The sequence below is a fragment of the Spea bombifrons genome, chromosome 1, assembly GCF_027358695.1.
Source record: "Spea bombifrons isolate aSpeBom1 chromosome 1, aSpeBom1.2.pri, whole genome shotgun sequence".
In the NCBI taxonomy this organism is placed as follows: Eukaryota; Metazoa; Chordata; class Amphibia; order Anura; family Pelobatidae; genus Spea; species Spea bombifrons.
In genome coordinates, this window is record NC_071087.1 from 146,614,966 (window position 1) to 146,621,431 (window position 6,466).

The 6,466-nt window shown below is 39.3% G+C and overlaps 1 pseudogene; it reads right to left on the reverse strand.

Annotated features, from left to right (window-relative positions):
• Window positions 1-4,659: 4,659 nt before the first annotated feature.
• Window positions 4,660-4,840, reverse strand: LOC128468744 (uncharacterized; annotated as a pseudogene).
• Between the last annotated feature and the right edge of the window lie 1,626 nt (window positions 4,841-6,466).

Sequence of the window (6,466 nt, forward strand, 5' to 3'; positions counted from 1 at the left end):
ATTTACGGAACCATATAACAACGGTAAAAAACATTAACCAAGTCTTTAACCACTAACTGATAGATAAGAGAAATGTGTTTTCATGACCATCTCTGAAGAATTTCTCTGCTGAGTTTTATAATATCTACAGGAAGCTTTACTATATAATCTAAAAAGGCTGCTGTTATTTGTGAATGGTCTCCAAACTATATAAAGGGTACCCAACACTTTTCCGGTTTCCTGGATTTCTTCTGGTTTATCAAGGACTTCTCCGAAATGATTCAATCCATCACAGCCTAAGCTTAATTAAGCTTCCTCTCCTTGGTCTATGTGAGTTTGAAGGGCGAGTTTGTAGATGCAGATAAGCAGCAATATATAGAAACGTCAAAGTCTCTTTACATCAAATTAAAGGAACACCCATAAAAAAGAATTGTACTAGATGATTGGAAAACTTTGACACTGGTTGGAGCTCCAACAGCATGTTTTTCTGCCTACCACCCTCTGCCAGAAAAAAAACAAGATCAAGAAGATCGTCCTTGTGGGAAGCGCTATTTTGTCTGACCATGTTTGTTTCTGGAAAGGTTACTGCCAGGGATTTGGCATCCGGAAACTAATATTCCATCCATACACCAACAAAATGCACCAAACCCTTGAATAATACATAACGGAGTTCTATTTCCCATCTACTAGGTGATCGGTTGCAGCTATACTCATCATTCCATTCAATCTTTCCCTTTTAAGGACAACTGTGGATGTTTTGTTCCTGATTTGCCCGATGCATCGATGTTCATGGTGTCTCCACTCGCATTCTACAAGGGTACTCGAGAACAACTTCCACAAGGCCCAACATAATGGCAAAATACTATAGAGGTTGTCTCTGAAACCCTGCACCAGTTTACAAGGTTGAAGACAAAATCTTGTTTCCCGTTGCTCACTTTAGGTTGTCCCAACCTACCAAAAAGTTGGCTCCTATGTCATTACTTGGGTAATTAATCCTGTGGCCATAGTTGGAGACGTGATTCAAGTTGGAAAGGGTGTGCTCCAGATGAAGGTTTTTGGAAGCCATCCAACAATGTTCATGCTGAGGTCAGCTGTATGCATGTAGGAGGGTTATAAATCACATACGTGCAATATGTAACCAGCCTGTATCCAGTCATATGTAGGCACTGGGTTCGCAGCCACTGCCGGACAAAAATACAGAAAATTTGAACATGCCTCTTCAATTCCTAGGACAACAAAAATAACCTATCAGTGCCAACTTTTTGTGTCACATGACTACAATTTGTCCCCTAAGAAAATATAAATAGGGCATTTTCATTCATATTTAATGAATTGTTCCTGGATGAGGACATGACATAAACAGGGCTGAGAATAGCATTTTTAATAGTATTGTAAATATATTGAGTGGAAAAGCACCATTAATGGCTTTAAAATTACACTGAACAGGAGGAGAAACATGACAACTTTCAGTCCCTTTAACAGACAAGTCTGGTGAGCTCTGCCTGACCTTTCTTGATAGAGCGAGGCCCGCATTAATTTGAGTCTTGAATTCATAATGTGACTTGTCTAAAAATATGATGGGATGACATAAAGATTATTATAAGTAACAGATGAACTATACTTATAATCTGCAAACACGGCTACTGTTTGAGATCATTTTTAAATTATAGCACTAGTCAGATCTGGTGGTCTCTCTGATGACCATCAGGGGTACAGTATTTCGATTAACCATTTCAGTACCAAAGACATTGATCATGATATAGACCTCGGGTTCCCGTGAAATTCCCAAAACCGTAGATAACATTTGACTAATTATGGTCCTTCATTAGTAAGTACAGAGATGTGTAGGTTGGTAGTTAATAAACCAGATTTAAGTCCCATTTGGTTCAGGCTGGAAGTTTTTTTTAAAAACAGACCCTTCAAAATAAGGGGTCAGTTAGCTATGAATATGCAAAGTACAGAGCAAACAGTTGGGGCAATCAGGTATTAAATAGGTTTTCTCCCCTTGGTGGTTTACTTATTAGTTTGGGACTTTGCAGGTATGTTTAAAATCAAGATAACTACCAATATATAGGAACCTGAATGTCCCTTTAAATCAAATTAAAAGGACATTTAACTTTTTCATTTACCCCTAAGGATAGAGTTGTACTGATGGATTTAAAAACTTCGACACTAGGTGGCGCTCTAGGAGCAAGTTATTCTGTCTATTAGAAGCTGTGAGTGATTCCCTTACATAGGCATTACCCTCTCTAGCAGAGTCAGCATATGTTGACATCCATTCACATTATATTGTTGAATAGTCAGAATTGTTAAACTCCGCACACAGCAAAAGTATTTTTTGTGTTTACAATATACTGGCAACTGGTCTAAACCATTTCCACCACTGTACTATGATATAATATTAAACACAGATAGAGCTGTACATGCTTGCCTTTCACAGTGTATATTTCTGTCTTTCCTCAGAACAGGCTGTAACATGTCTTTAATATCAGCACAAAATGACCAAATACATAAAATAAGTTTTTTTATTAAAATTATATTAACAAAGCGGTGAGACAAAGGGTGGAGGGAGGCTGCCTTAAGCACATAATTGAGTGCATAGGGAAAAGGGACTGTAGGAATATTGCAATCCCTTGTAAGACCTCATGTGAGCTACTTTTAGCAGAAAGTAATTCAGTAAAGAAAATTCAATATAGGCCCTTCAGTGCATATCGAGGCTTGAGCCTTTAATAGTTATGTCTTGGAAAAGAGAAGGGCTCAGCACTGGATTAAGGCCCTCTGGGGCCCCTAGGCATATGGCTTGTGCCTCACCCTTGAAATCCCAAAAATATTAGTTTACTCGTCCGACAGTCCCTGCACTGAGTTGCATGTTGCAATTAAAAATCATCCGTTTCCAGATACAATAGTCCTTTACAATATCCATTTCATTTTATTTTAATGGACAAGATTTGATTTTCTTTCCAAAACAAGGACATTTCTAAGTGACCCCAAACTTTTGAATGGTAGTGTATATATGTATATTTAATTGACAATTGTTTCTTATCCAAATACAACCTCTCTCCCTTTCATACGTGGTCACATGCAAACCAAATATAACCCTGTCTTACCAGTGACCTGATTTATGGCAAGAGTAGGATATAAATCAGGGCTCCGGTAAGGAGATCCTTAGTATAAGTTATGACCAATGACTGAATAAAGTGTGCCGTGTGAGTAGATGGGCCCGATGGGCCCAAATGATACGTTTCTACAACAGAAGCATACAACTAAACTTTAGTTATTTTTCTCTTGTATTTTTTATATACGTTCTGGTGAAAAGAGACTCAGAAATGGTCTGACTCAGTGGCCAATCTGGTTCTAGTTTCACGCAGAAAATACTTGATGTGGAATCTCTCTGAGAGGTAGGAGTATTCCGGCTCCTATATGACGTACTTCTACACTCTTTGTCGATAGTGTTTCTCACATTACATATCTTCAGAAAAGATCTGTGATATTTAGCAGTTTTCAGCTCTTTTGTAAGTTTGGAACTCCAAACGTTGGATTACTGCGCAAGACCAAATTTTCTAGGGATTGCTATCAATGTTTCAATGTCTATCATTGCTCATGGACAGAGCAGGGTAAGAGGTCTCACACATCTCTCTGTTTCAGGGAAACTCCAGTGGAAGAACCTTGTTTCCACTGTTGTCCGGATGATGTCACATTGTACTTGTGACTTCATCATACACTGTTCAGGAAACTCTGCCCAATGCCTTAAATCAAGAGTTACCACGGAAGCAGACGATGTGAGGTTTCTGCAGTTAATCTTGCAGGAGTATTTCTCCAAATTTCGCCCGTTAATTGGAGTCAAATCCACAAAAGAAATAGTACTATTAAGAACAAAAAATATCCACGCAGTTTAATCTACAACTCAAAAAAATATTAAGAATGGCATACTTTAGCAGCTATCACACAAAATCACTAGAAAATACAAAGTAATAATTCACAGTGACTTATCTTACTCTTCACACAGCTGTGAATAAATGAAGCAAATTATAAAGCTTCACTTTCAAATATTTTATGTTTTATCCAATTCTTTATATTCTGTGAAAACCAGACTGCCCTCTGTGCATGCGCCCAATGGCTTAAAGCTGGAGTTAAGGCATTGACGTCAGCAGGTAAGCTTGTAAAACTGCTTTGAGAACCAATCAGTAAAATATTAGTGTCAAGAATCACATAAATGCTGAAATAATAAAAAAAAAATAAAAATGAGTCCCTTTAACTTGTGACAGGGTAAAAAGACTATATAAAAAATACATAAAATATTATAAATGGTAGGATGTAAGCAGGGTTGAGCTAAAGCGGGTGTACAGCTCCCAGAAGAGAGGAAAGGGCCAGAAGGCTCCAATCCTCCTCCAGCAAAGTCCAGACTTCACTGCCTCCTAAAAAGAAAAACAGTGTCCAAAACGTGGTTACAAAAAACGTGTGCCATAGAGTAGTGGGGGCCAAGCCGTGAATTTCAATGCCGTGAATCAAAAGGGGAATAAATTAATGGGCACTCGTGCAAAAACGAAGTGAATTAAATAAATTAAAGAAAAATAATTTAAGGACAAGCCATTTCTGGCCTGCCGGATTCAAAAATAATTCTCATCCCCAAGACCTGATGGTACATGGGGGCGAGTAGTGCTGGAAGGCCGCCAGTGGAAACGTGCGCTCACCGTGTGCAGTGGCGTGCAATACCACACACGGTGACTCCAGCATTTCTGCCAGGGCAATTTCACCTCGGGTTCCATTGCTTTCCCGAACCCTAAGGCCAGAGGATCAGTGCCATCCCTCCCCACCACAAGAGAGACTACACTTGATCTTAGCCAAAAGGCCGAGAAGCGAATAAATAAAGCACACACAATATAGGATGTGGTGGGGTAAAGGTGAAAACCCATCCACTTAAAATGAATGGGGTAGTAGGCGTTAATAAACACTAGTCTACACCAACCAGAGAAGCCCAGTTACTTGCTGCCACCAATGCAAGGGATTCTGGGTAGACGCATGCAAATTAGTTTAACAACAATCACCTTAGTCTCTATATCCACTTTATACATGGATCCCTTGGAGCAAATGTGCTCTGTACTAGACAGCCTTTAAGCAGACGTGCAAAAGCCAAGATCGCCGCTCACGGACAGCTGTTTCATCCTTAATGGGACTCATGAGGTTGGATACTGGCTTACTGCTTGAGGCTTAGAGCAATATGTGAAGCACACACAACAAATGAGAAAGAGATGTGAGAGTGAGCGAGTATGTGTTGGAGTGAATGTGTTTTCGCGTATGTGTTAGAATGTGTTTTTGTTTTAGTCTGTACCGTGTTGGATGCAAGAGCCTGGGGGTGCCAAAGCAAAACTGCATTCAGGGACCACTTACCATAGGCTCACCCCTGGTTGTAAGGCCTCTCATTATGGAACAGAGCAAACCTGTATTTTAAATTGCCAAAGTAGGTTACGCCAACAACCAGCTTCATAATGTAACTTAGTGATCACACATATGACATCATCCAGTTACTTTTATAAATAAAATAAAGTCCCTAGTGATGACTACAACATAGAATAAACCCGTATTTGTGACCACCTTTACATTTCTATGTAGGGCAGCTCAGCATCACCAGGGACTACTAAATGGTTCTGTCCAAATAAACCTTTTTATTGTGGACCAACCCACATCATGGGCTGGGGGGGGCAAGCACCCCAGAGGACTTAGCATGCAGGGTTATAGGCATTCAACTGAACCAGAAGAACCATGGCCTTTCCCCCATCTCCATGCTGCATGCCGTCCATCCCTTGGTGTTTCTGCGAAAATGCCCCAGTTACAACAATTGTCATTTTTGGGAGCTTTTGACATAAAGCAAAAACATGCTGTATTTCGTGGCTACATTTCATACCAGCTGGAAAGGAAGGAGGAAAGAACAAAACACTATAAACAAAAGAAACAAAAACATACTTTTTTCAATAACGTAACATTAAGGTCCACAAACCTTTTCATGGTTTCTGTGCCTTTAAATTGTTAAAATAGAAAGCTATTACAAGCTATTAAAGATAGATTAAATAACAGAATAAAAGTAATGAAAACAGTTATTCTATATCAAGTTTAACCTGATTAAATCAAATGATTCCAGCCTATGTAACTATAAATTATTACTCAGAACTTTCAAGTTCTACATATGTTGACACGTCTTTGCCAACGAACACTGTGTCTTGCTTTGATGAAGTCAGCCCTCCAAGACTAGCAATTAGCTGAAAGAGCAAATTAATCATGATCCAAATGGGTTAAACTGAAAGGTATGTGTTTCAGACAAAGAATGGCAAAGAATGGCTTTAATTGAAGAAAATAAACCAAGTACTAGACTGAGTGTGTTTACAGTATGTCAGACCAGCCAAGGCGAGGTACATGATGTCCTGAGTAATGCCAGGAGTGAAGTGCCAAAGCTGGACTGCCCATCTGGCAAACTTTACCATGTTATTTGATT